The sequence below is a fragment of the Arachis ipaensis genome, chromosome B8 (assembly GCF_059453495.1).
Source record: "Arachis ipaensis isolate K30076 ecotype BB chromosome B8, ASM5945349v1, whole genome shotgun sequence".
NCBI classification, from domain to species: Eukaryota; Viridiplantae; Streptophyta; class Magnoliopsida; order Fabales; family Fabaceae; genus Arachis; species Arachis ipaensis.
Window position 1 is genome coordinate 97199169 of NC_142443.1, and position 17208 is coordinate 97216376.

Below are 17208 nucleotides of genomic sequence, written 5' to 3' on the forward strand. Positions count from 1 at the left end.
CACATAAAACAAAGGAAAAACTCTAGAAATTCAAATAAAACTAAATAAATTCAAAGCAAAAATCAAAGCTAAGGATACAAAATATTGGGTTGCCTCCCAGCAAGCGCTTCTTTAACGTCACTAGCTTGATGGTCAACTCTGGTAAGTCAGCAGATGAGCAGACCTCTGACGATCAATCTCGCCTCCAAGATAGTGCTTCAGCCTTTGGCCATTGATTGTGAACCTTCTGTCATAATTCTCCTTATAAAGTTCTACATGACCATACGATGGCACTCTGGATATCACAAAAGGTCCTGACCATCCGGATTTTGGTGCGTGAAACTGGCTCCGCAATATTCACACAGATAGATCGGCAAGTGCACCGGGTCATCCACGTAATACCTCAGGTGAGTGAGGGTCGATTCCATGGAGATTGTTGGTTTGAACAAGCAATGGTTATCTTGTAGATCTTAGTCAAGCGGATAGAAAATGTGATAGTTGTTGTGAAAAATTCATAAAACAAATAAATGAATAAAACGTTACTAAATAGGTGTGAAATCAATGTATGAGAACGGTTGAGGCTTCAGAGATGCTTCTTCCTTCTAGATAAACTTTTCTCACCATCTACTCTAACTTCTGATTGATTCATTCCATGGCAGGCTATAAATGATTAACGCCGGGTCAGCACTCATTAATCCTCTCTGCTTCAAATCAAACGTCGGGTCAGCGGTCATCCAATCTGAACGGGGGTGAAGCTCTAGCAGTCCATTCCCTAATCACCCCGTACCTTGGCTGCACTGATATCTCCAAGTACCCAACGAAGTTGTGGATTAGCCATCTAAGAGATGTATAATTAAGCTTGTGGTTCAATACTATCCCATTAAGGACTCACAAGAACCCATGTGAATAGGGATAACGGTCAAGTTACACTCCCAATTCATCAGGATGAAGAACGAAGATACATCTTAGAATGGAATCAAGCATAGATTGAAATAGAATAGTGATATTATTAATCCATAAGAATCAGCAGAGCTCCTAACCTTAACCTAGGAGGTTAGTGACTCATGCTTACAGAGAGGTAATGTAAAATGTGTAGAGTGGGCAAGAGTTTTTTAACAAGGGTGAACTCTTGTCTATATATACTAATCTAGCAACTAAGAATTACAGAAAATAAGATAAACTAGTCTTGTAGTGCAAAAATCCACTTTTCGGGCCCACTTGGTGAGTGTTTGGGATGAGCTTGAGTGAAGCCACGAGCTAATGCTCCCTTTTGGGCATCCAACACCAACTTTGGACTCCTGAATGGGCGTTGGACGCCAGCTACTCCCCTGTGGGCGTTGGACACCAGGAATGGGGCTGGTGGTTGGTGTTGAACGCCAGTTTTGGGCCTTTGTTTCCAAAGTAAAGTATGAACTATTATATATTTTTGGAAATCCCTAGATGTTAGCTTTCCATAGCCATTGAGAGTGTGCCATTTGGACTTTTGTAGCTCCAGAAATGCTCCTTCGAGTTCATGGAGGTCAGAATCTGACAGCATCTGTAGTCCTTTCCCTGTCTCTGAATCAAACTTTGCTAAAACTTCTCAAATTTAGCCAGAAAATATCTGAAATCATCATAAAACACAACAAATCAAAGTAGAATCCAAAAATGTAAATTTTACACTAAAACCTATGAAAATATAATAAAACTTAAACAAAACATAATGAAAACTATATGAAAATGATGCCAAAAAGCGTATAAAATATCCACTCATCAGAATACCAAACTTAAACTGTTGCTTGTCCCTAAGCAACCAAAAATAAAGTAGGATTAAAATGAAGAGAAGGATACATTAAATCTTAGAGTTTTCAATGAAGCTCAGTTTCAATTAGATGAGTGGGACTAGTAGCTTTTTGCTTCTGAATAGTTTTGGCATCTCACTTTGAAGCTTAGAATAATTGGCATCTTTAGGAACCTAAAATCCAGATGATATTATTGATTCTCTTAGTTCAATTCTTTTTTATTCTTAAACACAGCTTCTTTTGAGTCTTGGTCGTGACCCTAAGCGCTTTGTTTTCCATTATTACCACCGGATACATAAACGCCACAAATACTTAACTGGGTGAACCCCTTAGGATTGTGATTCAGCTTTGCTAGAATCCCTAACCAGTGGTGTCCAGAGTTTTTAAGCACACTCTTTTGCTTTGGATCACGACTTTAACTGCTCAATCTCAAGCTTTTTCACTTGACACCTTCACACCACAAGCATATAGTTACGGAAGCAGCTCATTTGAACTGTTTAGGCCAAGATTTTGTTTCTTTTAGGCCCTCCTAATGATTGATGCTCAAAGCCTTGGATCCTTGCTCTTGCCTTTTTGTTTAAAGAGATATTGGCTTTTTCTTTTTCTTTCTGCTTGCTTTCTTTTTGCTACTTTCTCTCTTTTTTTTCTTTCTTTTTGCTGGCTTTTCTTGCTTCAAGAATCAATTTTTAGATTTTTTAGATCACCAATAATACTTCACTTTTATCATCATTCTTTCAAGAGCTAACATTCTTAACTCCAACATCAAATATGAAATGTTCATTCATGCATTCAGAAAGTAAAAGCAATGCCACCACATTAACATAATTGAACTATTCTTATGATATAACTCGAGTTCATGCATCTTACTTCTCTTTTTCAAATAATTTTTTTCTTTTAAGGAAGGTGAGAGATGCATGAAATATTTCATAGCTTTAAGACATAAATAAAAGATAATCATGCATAAGAAACAGACAATAAAACAAAATACATGGAAAATAGAAAAATGACATTGGCAAGGGGATTAAGGGAACAGGACTACCTTAGTGACGGCGGCTACTACTCCCTTTGGAAAATCCAATGGAGCGCTTGATTTCTTCAATATCACGCCCCTATCTCTGTTGTTCTTCCCTTTGGTGCCATACTTAGGAGTGGTAGAAGTCAAAAAGCAAAGCTTTTGCAACACCAAACTTAAGAGTTTTGCTCATCCTCGAGTAAATATGAACAATGGGGAAGAAGAGAGTAGAAGAAGAAGAAAGAGGTAGAGATAGAGGGGGGAAGGGAAGGGGTGAATGATAGGTGGGGTAGGTGTAGAATCTGTGGGACCCACTAATCCTGAGAGGCTAGGGAATTCGAATTCCCTGCCCTTTGTGGGTGTTGAACGCCTAGCCTCTGCTCCCTAGCTGGCGTTCAACGCCAGCTTCCTGCTCCCTATAGGGCATTGAACGCCCTTGAGGGTCTCCCTTCCTGGTGTTCAACGCCATGTCTTTGCTCCCTGGCTGGCGTTGAACACTAGCTTCTTGCTCCATTGTGGGAGTTGAACGCCCTCTAGGGACTCCACCCTTGGTGTTCAATGCTAGCTTCTTTACCCATTGGGGGCGTTGAACGCCCCCTCTCTGAACGTCTCTGTCTCTATTCTAACTACTGCACATGATCACAAACATTAAAAAGCAAGGGAAAACTAAAGGAATTAAACTAAAATGAACTCAAATGAAAATAAACAAAAGAAAAAGTACTCTACTCATGGTTAGGTTTCTTCCCAACAAGCGCTTCTTTACCGTCATTAGCTTGATAGACAGCTTCTTTCAAGGAAGAAGGTAGTCATAGAGGATTAAATTATTACTCCTTACTGCGAGCATCTTTCCTGTGCTCTCATGGATTAGCTTAATATGCTCAAGAGACAGGATCTTGTTCATTGCATGAGGCAGGGTTGGGCTTGCAACAATATGTTGGTGCCCTTTTTGCCATTTCCCTCTTCTATGGTAAATACTATGATGAGATAAGTGAATACTACCATCTTCCATGGTGAGAAGCCTTCAGTAGGGATCTTTTTGGTCCTCTATCCCCTAGGCATCTTTCTCTTAGGACCCTCTTCCTTGGTTGATAGTGCACACTTGACAGCAAACTTACGTTTGTTGGTAAGGGGGTTGAATTGGTTCCATCTAAAGGAGGAGGCTTGAATGCTGAATCCTTTATGCATGTGCCTCCCTTGTCAGGGGGTAATGGAAGGTTAAAAACCTCGAACGCCATCTAGTCCTCATGCAACCTCAGTGCCTTCTCTCATCGCTCAACATCTATCAGGGCTTTTTTAGTGGCCAGGAATGATTTTCCTGGAATGATGGAGTCCATTGCATCCTCTTCCATGTCAGAGACTGCAGGGAAGAAGAGCTCCCCAACCTTTACCAGTACGTTCTCTGCTAGCCCATGTGATTGCCTTAAGAACTGGTTAGTCCTTTGCAGGGTAATCATTGTTTCTTGTACCTCTTGGATTCCTAGCTTCTTCATCACATATGAAGGTATAAGATTTAAACTCAAGCCAAGATCATATAGGGCCTTGTCAAAAGTGATCTTTCCAATAGGACTTAGGAGTTGAAAGCTCCCTATGTCTAGCGTCTTCCTTGGTAGTTCATTCTGGACAAAAGCACTGTACTCTTTGGTCAGTACCACAGTCTCATCTCCCCTTAAGTCCTTTTTTTCAAAAAGAATGCCTTTTAGACAGGTCGTGTAAGGGGTCTTCTTTTCCAATACCTCTGCAACAGAGATATTGACTTGTAGCTTCTTGAGTGCTGCTAGGAAATGAGCCAGTTGCTCATCTTCTGGTTCTGTTTGCACGCCTAGGAAAGGTAACTCTTGAAGCTCTTTCACCTCTGCAAGGGCGTGCTCTCTGGTAATCACAAGCTCCTCTTGCACGCCCAAAGAAGAATCAACTTGAGGTTCCTTCTCTTCTGTAGGGGCGTGCTCAATGGCATTCTCAGGATCATACTGGTCCTTGATTTCCTTAAGTCCCTCAGTAGCAGGCTCCTGAGGTTCAGCCTCCTTGGTGAAGATGACTGTTCCACCTTCTTTTAAGGTCTCCTTCCCAGAGAGTATCAGGCTTTCTGTGAAGGCCTATTGGGATGCACCTCCTCAAACAACTCAGTAAGAGGAATATTAACCTGCTCAGGTGTCCACCAGTCGTGAGTGTGAGTGTCTCCTTAAGGGTAGTTACCACTCATATCACTAAGAGCATTATAAATCTCAACAGGGGGTGCAGCTATAGTATCCATGTCTAGAACTTATGTTCTAACTAGGGTCTCCTCATAGGAGTATAAGTGTTGGTTATTGATAGCTATCTCAATGAGCTCATCTACCTCTTCATGTATCTCTATAAAGTATAGAGAACTGCTTACAAAGTGATCTACTATCTTCCTGGCTATCTCAGAGATGGCTTCATAGAAGATGATTGTCTTGCCCCATCCTGAGAACATATAGGGAGGGCAATTCCTGAACATCAGCTTCTACCTCTCCCAAGCATCATGGAGGGACTCGCTCTCCTTCTGCCTGAAAGTCTGAACATCTGTCACTAGCTTTGTTAATCTCTGTGAGGGAGAGAACCTGTTCAGGAAATTGTTAACGACCTTATCCCTGGTGTTCTCAATTCCTCTAAGTTCAATATGCCACCATTGATTTGCTTGACCACTCAGAGCAAATGGAAAGAGATTTAGCCTGGGGACTTCAGGGTCCACTCCATTGGGCTCTACAGTATCACAGAACTGCAGGAAGTCGGAGATGAACTTACTAGGGTCTTCCTGTGGTTGTTCATGAAACTGGCACTTTTACCGTAATAGCAGGACCTGGTCTAAGTTGACCTTAAAGTCAATAGGAGTGTCAAATGTATAGGAGCCTAGAGGTCTCCTGATTCGTGTATTCCCCTTTGGATCCATAGTGACTTCGATTTTCCTGCATACATAAGCAAGAGACATAGAAAAATGGGAGTCTCTATGTCATAGTATAAGGAGCTCCCACTGAGATATCCGAAAGAAATAGAAGAGAATAAATAGGGAGAATTCAAAAATTAAAGAGGGAAAAGGAAAATTTTTAAAATATATTCTTTTTAAATTCAAAAATAATAAATAAAAATAGAAAAATAAGTAAAAAAATTTGAAAATAAAATAAAAAATTAGAAAAAAAGGGGATTTAAAAATTTTTGAAATTCAAAAAGAAAGACAAACAATTAACAAACAAGATTTGAAAAGAAAGATAATAGATTTGATTTTGAAAATTAAAAAATTCAAAAAGAGAAAGTCAAACAAAAAGATTTGAAATTTGAATTTGAAGAGAAAGAAAAGATTTGAAATTTAAAATTTAAAAGAAAGAGTCAAACTAGATAAGATAAGATTTAAAAATTTAAAATTTAAAAGATTTGAGATTTAAATTTGAAATTTGAATTTGAGATTTTGAAAATTAAAATTTAATGATTTAAAATTCAAATTTGTAATTTTAAAGATCAAGAATCTAGAAAGATAAGATTTGAAAAGATTTGATTTTGAAAAATTTTTGAATTTGAATTTTGAAAAAGATTTGATTTTGAAATTTGAAAATGATTTAAGGTAAGATAAAGATTTTGAAATTTGAATTTTAAAATTTGAATTTAAAATAAGATAAGATAGGATTTTTTGAAATTCAAAGAAAGATAAAAAGATAAGATAAAGATTTGAAAATATTTTGAAAAAGATAAAATTTGATAAGGAATTGAAAAAGATTTGAAAAGATAGGATTTAAAATTTAAAAATTAAACTTTACTTAACAAGGAAACACCAAACCTAAAAAATTTTGAAATCAAAGGTTATGATTTTCAAAATTTTGAAGAAAAAACACAAAAAAGACACCAAACTTAAAATTTTAAGATCAAACAAAGAAAAACACCAAGAACAATTTGAACACAATGAAGAACACTCAAGAACACTTTTTCGAAAATTTAAGAAAAGAAAAATACAAAAAGACACCAAACTTAAAATTTCAAAAGCCAAGACATTAATTTTTCAAAATTTGCAAAGAAAAACACCAAAAGATACCAAACTTAAAAATTTTTAGATCAAAACAAGAAAAGAAACAAGAACAACTTGAATACCAAGAAGAGCACTCAAGCACAAAGTCGAAAATTTAAAGAAAATAAAGAACACAGAAAGGATACCAAACTTAAGAATTGACACTAGACTCAAACAAAAGACAAAGAAAAGATGGATTTTGAAAAAGAAAATAAAAGACACAAACAAAAATAAAAAATACCTAATCTAAGCAACAAGATAATTCGGTAGTTTGTCAAATCCGAACAATCCCCGACAATGGCGACAAAAACTTAGTGCGCGAAACTGGCTCCATAATATTTGCACAGATAGACCAGCAAGTACACCAGATCATCCAAGTAATACCTCAGGTGAGTGAGGGTCGATCCCACAGAGATTGTTGGTTTGAACAAGCAACGGTTATCTTGTAGATCTTAGTCAGGCAGATATAAAAGGTGATAGTTGTTGTGAACAACGCATAAAACAAAGAAATAAATAAAATGTTACTAGATAGGTGTGAAATCAATGGTATGAGAATAGTGGAGGCTTCAGAGATGCTTCTTCCTTCTGGATCAACTTTTCTGACCATCGACTCCAACTTCTGATTGATTCATTCCATGGCAGGCTGTAAATGATTAACACTGGGTCAGCAGTCATTAATCTCCTTTGCTTCAGATCAAATGCCGGGTCAGCGGTCATCCAATCTGAACGGGGATGAAGCTCTAGCAGTCCATTTCCTTGGTAATCCTACTCAAAATACCACAGACAAGGTCAAATCTTCCGGATCAGAGAACGCTACTCCTTTGGTTATAGCCTATACTACAAAGGCCCCAATCGCCTTGTACCTCGGCTGCACTAATGTCTCCAAGTACCCAACGAAGTCGTGGATTAACCATCTAAGAGATGTATAATCAAGCTTGTGGTTCAATACTATCCCGTCAAGGACTTGCAAGAACCCATGTGAATAGGGATGATGGTCAAGTTACACTCCCAATTCATCAGAATGAAGAACGAAGATACATCTTAGAATGGAATAAAGCATAGATTGAAATAGAATAGTGATATTATTAATCCATAAGAATCAGCAGAGCTCCTAACCTTAACCTAGGAGGTTAGTGACTCATGCTTACAGAGAAGTAATGTAAAACGTGTAGAGTGGGCAAGATTTTTTTAACAAGGGTGAACTCTTGTCTATATATACTAATCTAACAACTAAGAATTACAGAAAATAAGATAAATTAGTCTTGTAGTGCGAAAATCTACTTTTTGGGCCTACTTGGTGAGTGTTTGGGCTGAGCTTGAGTGAAGCCATGAGCTAATGCTCCCTTTTGGGTGTCCGATGCCAGCTTTGGACTCCTGAATGGGTGTTGGACGCCAGCTACTCTCCTGTGGGCGTTGGACGCCAGGAATGGGGCTGGTGGCTGGCATTGAACGCCAGTTTTAGGCCTTCATTTCCAAAGCATAGTATGAACTATTATATATTTTTGGAGAGCCCTAGATGTTATCTTTCTATAGCCATTGAGAGCGCACCATTTGAACTTTTGTAGCTCCAGAAATACTCCTTTGAGTGCATGGAGGTCAGAATCTGACAGCATCTGCAGTCCTTTCTCTATCTCTGAATCAAACTTTGCTAAAACTTCTCAAATTTAGCCAGAAAATATCTGAAATCATCATAAAATACAACAACTCAAAGTAGAATCCAAAAATATAGATTTTTCATTAAAATCAATGAAAATAAAATAGAACTTAAACAAAACATAATGAAAACTATATGAAATGATGCCAAAAAGCATATCAAATATCTGCTCATCAGATTTCAGCTACTCAGGAAAGAGCTTGAGCCTTGAATTGAATAGTAAGACTCTCTGTCATGACTTAAAAGCTCTAGTGGCTATGTTCTAGTCTTGCCACATCTTGGTCTTTTCCTTGTAGAGCATGGCATTCTCATAAGTAGAGTTTCAAAACTCATCAAGCTCATTCAGTTGGAGCAATCTCTTTTCTCCTACAGCCTTTGTATCAAAGATAAGAAATTTTGTTGCCCAATATGCTCTGTGCTCCAACTCCATTAGCAAGTGACAGGCCTTACCATAGACTAACTGGTATGGAAAAATCCCAATAAGAGTCTTGAACACAGTTTGGTATTCCCAGAAAGCGTAATCAAGCTGCCTAGCCCAGTCCTTTCTTGAAGTACTCACAGTCTTCTACAAGATCCTCTTGAGTTTCCTGTTGGAGACCTCAACCTATCTGCTTGTCTGTGGGTGATGACAAGTCATCTTAGGCTAGTTTCACAAGCCTTTTTCATTAGTTTTTACTTAGTTTTCATGCATTTCTTAGGCAATAAATAAGTGTTTGGATGAGAAATTCATGCTTGTCTTGATTCAATCAAACATTGTTAAGTTTATGCATTTTCATGAGATTTTCTGCAAGATTTAGTTGATGTTTTAAAAGATGCAAAATCTTGTGATTATGCCAAGGCTTTGATGAGTTTGTTTGGTTGATGATAGGTAGAAAGAAGCAGAAGAATAGCAAGGAAGAAAGGAAGGAGAGACCAACGTTGGAGCTAAAGTTGGTGCTCCAACATTGGTGGCAACGTTATGTGCAAAAAAATTGGGTGCCAACGTAGAGGGAACGTTGGTGAACCAATGTAGTCTCCAACTTCTGTGATAATTTCAAATTTTAGAGCTAAAGGATTTTTGAGCGATGCGTACGCGTGAAAGAGGAAAAAATTTCAATCCACGCATAAGCATGAGCTACGCACATGCGTGAAATGGAAAAATTGACCATCCACGCGTACGCGTGACCAAGCCAACGTTGGAGGGAACGTTGTTGATCAAATGCTGCCCCCAATGTCTGCGATGGAAAGCCCAGAATTTGGAATTAAGAAACTTGAATCGACGCGCACACGTCTATGACACGTACGCGTGGAGTGGAAAAATGGTAATGCACGTGTAAGCATGGTGTACGCATACGCGTGGAAGGGTAAAAACATAGACTTCACACGTATGCGTGGTGTACGCGCACACGTGGATGAGCGAACGTTGGTGCACCAACGTTGAGTCAAACATTGCTAGCAGCACCTAGAATTCATCTGATATGCAACGTTTGGGCTCAACGTTTTCACACAAACATTGTTACCAACGTTAAGGCCAGCGTTAATTCCAAATGGTACCATGTAAGCTCATAAACGTTTAGCCAAGGTCATCGTTAGTTAGAGTCATTCCTTACCGCTTCAATCAAGGCCAAGTCCCACATCCAAGTACACTGAAAACCTAGTTGAAGATGAGAAGAAGACTATAAATAAAAGAATACTTGAAGATGGAAAAGAGGTTAGTTTAGAGAGTCAGGCTTGGGTAGTAGGAGTAGGAGTAGGAGTAGGATAGAAGGCTCTGGTAGAGAGCTTAGCTTAGAATTTCTTTTTCTTTTCTGCACTTTTACATTTGAGTTGTATTAAATTTAGTTCAGCTTTATGAAATTTCAATTTCTACACTTCTCTTCTATAATTGTCCTTTTTGCAATTTTTCATTTCCGTTCATGTTCATCAGTTTGATTTACTTTCTTGCAATTTAGTTTTTCTGCACTTGTTCTTTGAGCTATGATGCACTGAACCCCAATTCATTAGGGGGAGGAGCTCTATTTTAATTCATATGATTAAATGAACATCTTCTTCTTCTCAATTCATCTGGATAGCTAAGAAATAACTTCTATTTTGATTGAGATCCATTCACTCCAGAAGGGGGTTTGAATCTGTGAATTTTCATGTGAGCCTCGGAAGGGAAATCATGGAAATTAGAACTGATGTTCTATTTCTCACAACTCTCTTGATCAACACCATTCGGGAGGAATTGAGATCTTGAGAGTCTATGTGGCTTATGAATGAGAGAAAATGCTTAATCTCTTCTCATGACAATTGGATCAAGGAATTGGTAAGATTGATTGTGATTAGAGAGATTGGATTACCAAGGAATTGGGATCCAATCAATTTCAATCCGCCATAGATCTATTCATATGATTGAGAGAGAAGTTGAGACCTATTTGATTCATTATGGATTATGATATCTCCAATCCCTAATGAATTTTTCTTTCTATTAATTGTCCTTGAATTCACTTTGAGTACTTTGGTTTACTGCCTCTTTAATTTTCCTGCACCCAAAACCCTTTACATTTCCTGCAATTTATTTTTCATGCAATTTAAGTTTCTTGCCATTTAAGTTTCTGCCAGTTTACTTTCAGCAATTTACAATTCTTGCGATTTACATTCTGTTTGATCAAATTTCACTCAATTCATCAATATTCTCTTAACTAGACTAATCACTTCACTAAAATTGCTTGATCCATCAATCCTTGTGGGATCGACCTGATGCACGGAAACTTGTCTCTCAATAATTTTCCCTCGACAAGTATACCGAATTGTCGTCAAGTAAAAACTCACAATAGAGTGAGGTCCAATCCCACAGGGATTGATTGGTCAAGCAACTTTAATTGGAGGAATGTTCTAGTTGAGCTAAGCAGAATTTGATTTGAGAATTGCAGGAAATTAAATAGCGGAAAAGTAAATAATAGAAAGTGTAACTGCTGGAATTAAAGAGCAAAATGTAAATGGCGGAAAGTAAATTACAGAATCTTAAATGGGGATTTGGGGAAATGAACATAAAAGTAAATGGCAGAAAGTAAAGAGAATGGATAAGATTAGAAATGGAGAATTCATTGGGCTCAGGAGATGTTGTATTCTCCGGATCAAGTTCATTCTCATCTCTTCCTCAATCAATGCATTCATTGATATCCTTGGCAATCTTAAGTGATTGGATTCCAATTCCTTGGCAACCAAATCTCTCAAACCTTGATCAATAGCCAATTTCTTGGTCTAATTACTCATGAGAAGAGATGAAGTATGGTCACTGATTATACTACATGTATTTCCAAATCAAAGTATTGGGAGGATTATATGTCACCATATCCGTCCAAACCCCAATTTGGTCCAACATGAGAAAGCAATTCTAGCATGATCTCTTCATTCCTCTTTCAAGGTTCCGAAGAGATCCAAGTATGAATAGCTTCTTTTCTAAGACAACTACCCAATTGGATGAAGATTGAAAGCTTTCTAGTAAAATCAAGAGAAAAGAAAGAAGAATAATAATGAAAACTATTATTGATCCATCAAATTACAACAGAGCTCCCTAACCCAATGAAAGGGGTTTAGTTGTTCATGGCTCTGGGAATGGAAAGCAAAAATGGAAAATATATTCTGAAAGTAAAACTAGAAGTTGCAGAGAAAGTAAAATTATACAGAGAGTAGTTCTCCCAATCCAAAAGCTTCTTCTCTAGTTCAAAACTACTCCTATATATACTACTCTTCTGATCTTCTAGTTGGCTCTTCAAGTCTTTGGATATGGGCCTTTGGATCTTGAGTTTGAAGCAGTTTGGAATCTTCAGTGGGATCAGCTTTACTTGCAGAGAAAGTGTGAAGTAGGCATGGACTTTAGCTAGGACGTTAGTGGCGTTAACGTTAAGTGAAAATGTGGGTTCAAGAACGTTAGTGACGATCACCTTTTTCACTAATGTTCCTAGCCCAAGATGGTTCACGTTAACTTCAACGTTAGTGGCACTAACATGACCACTAATGTTGCCTCTTAGTCCATCGCAAGCGTTATTGGCGTTTACCTTTGCCAATAACGTTGCTCTTAGCCCCCCTTTTCTCATGTTAGAGTCCACGTTAGTATAACTAACGTGGCTCTTAACGTGGGCATGCCTTAGCCTCGAGAGCATTAGTGACACTTACCTTTGTCACTAACGCTCAAAAGACCCCTTCTCACGTTAGTGCCTCACGTTAATTGTCTTAACGTGGCCACTAACGTTGTGGTGATAGTCATCTCCAACGTTAGTGACAAAGGTGAGTGTCACTAACGTTGGCTCATCATTCCTTCCTCCACGTTAGCTTCCACGTTAATGCAATTAACATGGCAGCCAACGTGGCTCATAGTGGCTTGGTCCAACATTAGTGACAAAGGTGAGTGTCACTAACGTTGGCGATTCCTTGCTCCTCCCACATTAGAGTTCACGTTAATGTAGTTAACGTGACTCTTAACGTGGCCAATTGGGCTTAGTCCAACGTTAGTGACAAAGGTAAGTGTCACTAATGTTGGCATGGTCTTCCTTTCCACGTTAGAGTTCACGTTAACTAAGTTAACGTGACTCTTAACGTGGCTATTTGACAATTTGGAGCATTAGTGGTGTTTACTTTTACCATTAATGCTGGAGCTCCCTTTTTCTTTACGTTAACTACCACGTTAATGTAGTTAACGTGACAATTAACGTGGGCCATGATGGTCTCGAAGGCGTTATTGACAATCACTTTTCTCATTAACGTTGCAAGTTTATTCCCATTCCACGTTAGAGGTCACGTTAATTAGATTAACGTGGCTGCTAACATGGCTTTTCTTTGCTTCCTTTGTCCTGAAATCAAGCAAATAAAGTGCATCAAAGCTCTAATCCAAGTTATGAGACATGCATTATCCAATTTGTCATTCAATTCATGCATAATTCTCATAAAATCACATGAAATTCATAATGTTTGCTTGAATCAAGATGTAAGTGATTATCTACCCAAGACTTACTTATTAACTAAGAAAATGCATGAAACTACCCTAAAACAGTAAAGAAAAGGTCAGTGAAACTGGCCAAAATGCCCTGGCATCACAACACCAAACTTAAAACTTGCTTGTCCTTAAGCAAGTACTGAAACATAAGAATGATGAATGAAATGACAAGAGAAATGAATTATTATTGTGGAAGTCATGTCCTTGGTTTTATGGGGTTTCATGCATAGCAACTTAGGTTCATTCCTTTATTTGGCTTTCAGACCTTTATCATGCCATGGAATACTCACTTGATTGCACCCTATGACCTTTTTCTTTTCAGGGTTTGATTGTGTTCTTTAGACTGGGTGCTTTGTAAGGGGGCGACTCTTTAAGATAAGCTTTCAGCCAGCTCTCCCGAACCAATTGGTCCAAGGTGCTGGGTGTTAAGACACCCCTAAGGACTTACTCCCTCATGTCTCTTTCCTCCATACATACACACCACAGGCATATAATTTGTTATTTTTTTACTTGAGACCTTGGTGTCCAGTACCTCTTTGGATTACTAAGTGTTCTGTAGCAAAGGTTACTTTTGATAGTGGACTTTCAGCTGATAATCCCGGGTTAGTTAACCCAAGTTACCAAGTGATGAGGCACCCCTGAGAGCTTATTCATCCAAGTATATCCTTTGCACAGGAGCACCACAGACACATGCCTTAAGAGTCAACCCTTGGTGCCTAGCCTTATTTCTTATTCTTTTTCTTTATTTCTCAACTTTTATTTTTTTTCTCTTTTTCTAATTAGGATCTTATTATGTAGCTAGTCTCATGGGGTGTGTTTCAAGCATATGATTCAGGACAGATAGTTGCCTTCCTACCTTGTTGGTGAACTAACTTAGCTAAGTAATTACTACACCACAAGCTTAAGAACTTTAATCCACAAATTGAACATCACTCTGGTCTTTCATAACATCTCTTTTTATTTGACTTCAAAGGACAAGCATACAAGTAAGCAAGGTGAAAATGTAGCAGATCATTTGGCACATCTAGCATAGACCTAAGCAGTAAAAACTTAAAGGCAGAATTTAAAATCCTAAATTACCATGGAAGCATGTTCTATTTCATACATAATTTTCCTTATTTAAAACTTGAAAAAAATAGAACAAAGATGGGACTCCACCACCTTTTACTCATGGGAGTGCTCATGCTCTCCCTCTTGTCTGTCCTCTTTGTGTCCACTTGTGCTTCCTTGTATCCATGCCAGTCTGGCTTTCTTCCACTCCTCAAGTGCCTTCCTTACTAATTCATGACTTTTTTCTACCCTCTCTCTTTCTTCTCGCGCTAATTCATCCTTTACTTTTTCGTATCTTGTGATTTCCCGGATGCAGTACAGGCAGTTGTCCAACTAAGTACCCGAGCCTGGCTTGAGTGTTTACATGATGTCCAGTCTCGTTCATGTAAACTCCCTCTGCAAATGCTCTGTATTCGTCAAAGAGTTCTGCCTATTCCAATTGTTTCCGATGCATTTCATGTATGTGTGCACCTTGATGTGCTTGGATGTTGATTAGCTTTTGGATGGCTTCTTGTTGTTGATCCTGCCTTTGCTCTATCCTGTGGAAGGATTCACCCCATTGTTTCCCTTGTTCCAATTGCTGCTCCATCATTTGCTTTTGCCACTCCCCCTATTGATTCATCCATATAGAGAGTGATTCTTCTTGACGGTCCACCAACTGTAGTTGCAGCTCTTTCTGTGCCCCTTGATTTTCCAAGTATTATCTAGATAAGCCCTCAATGGCTTCCTGTAGTTGGTGCATATCTAAAGGGGCTTGCTCTTCTAGGTTTTGTCCTTCTACCACTTGATGGGCTGGCCTCTTTCTTGGCTTCCGTTGAGGTAGGGGAGATGCAATAGCATGCATCCGTCGAACAGTAATTGGGATGCCCACTTTTATCCACTCGGGGTCCTCATCCTCAAACACCACCCCAGCCCTGTCACACAGGCGGAAAATAGTGCTGGGGTAGCCTAACCTTCCTCCAGAATTGCTCTTCTCAGCCATCTTCCTAATACCTTGGGCTATGAGTTCATGAACCTTGATCTCTCCCCCTTTAAGTATACATTGCACCATTGTTGCTCTCTTAAGATTCACCTCTGAGTTATTCCCGGCAGGAAGGATGGATCTCCTTACAATTTCAAACCACCCCTTTGCTTCAGGGGTGAGGTCCCCTCTCTTGATGAACTTGGGTTTTCCTTGAGGTTCTCGTATCCAATCAGCTCCTTGCATGTAAATATCTTGTACAATTTGGTCATGATTGGGGCTGCCATCTATTCTGGAGTGATAGTTTTCTTATGCAAATGGTATGGTTCGCAGCTTTAACACCCTCATGATGCTCATGGGGCTGAAGTCCACGGTCACCCCTCTCACGAAGCTTATATATGAATCATCTGCCTTATCATACCTGACTGCATTTGCATAAAACTCTCTTACCAGAGTTGCATTTACTTTTATGACTAGATCAGTAAGGAGCTCCCATCTTCTCTTTTCCATCTTCTCTGTATTTTCGGGGCATTCAGTCTTTCTGACTTGAAAGCCTAGCTCATATATGATCTCCTTATCAACCATCCACCCGAATTGCGATGCATGGTGAAAGGTTCTAAATTTCTTCTCATCGAAAGGGCGTTGCTCCATAGGCTCCTTCCCCTTTCTTCGTTTAGAGTTTGACGATACCATGAATATGAGTTGATATGTAAAGGTGGTGGGGAGTATGAGTTGTTGGTGGAATTTGATTGGGTTTGGATCGAGTGTAGCTTGGAGAATTGTATTTCAATAGTAAGAAGCTTGAAGAAGTGGGTGTTGGAATGTGAAGGGAGGTACGGACTAGGAATCACTTATATAGGGAGATGGTGGGTGAATGAAAGGTGTGGATTGGTGGAGTGGGTGTATGATGAACGGATGGGGTTTAACATGGGATGAACACAAGGATCATCACCTTTATGAAGGGGGTTGGTTCAGTTTCCAAGCGTGTCATTCTTCCAATGTTGCATGGCAACATTTTCCAATGCATTCCCCTTGAAGACACGTGTATAGTCCTCTCCTTTTGTGATGGCCGAACCCTTCCTCCTTCAACTGTCCCATTAGTTTTCCTACAAGACAAAAGAAATATGATTAATGAATTTGTGGATAATGGCGGAAAAATTTTAAAAGGAAAGAATAACTACTTTTTTTTAAATTTTTGTTTCTAAATGGTAAGTGCTATTCATGAACACAAACCAACTGACTAATTAACTCTCACTGTATGCAACATTGGTAATTCCAAACTTAGTTTGTGGCACTGTGGTGTAAAAAGTTTTGTTCAAGGCTCTAAGAGTGACATGATATGAATTGCATTTATGCTCTCTTAGTAGGCATTGAACACCAAACTTGTTTGTCACTATGTACTGCATAAAAAGATTCATCCAAGTATGGGTCAAGGTTGATTTGGGATTCATGAGCCTTGCATTATTAACTACTTTAAAGCATATAAAACATGGGTTGCCTCCCATTAAGCGCTTCTTTAGTGTCACTAGCTTGACATTCTTCCTTTGTTAGGGTGGTTGGTAATGCTTCAAATCTTCCCCCCTCGCAGTAAATCTATCTCCATTGGCTTCATCAAGGATCTCCACATGTTCTAGGGAGAGAATTCTATTGATGGTGAAAACTTTAGGTAGCTGAGATGGGATGGTGGGGAGATGAGGTGGGATGATTGGGAAATAAGCTGAGATCACTTTATCCCCTGGAGAGAAGTCCTCTGTAGGGATCTTCTTGTTCCTCCACCTCCTTGGTGTCTTCTTCTTTGTTCC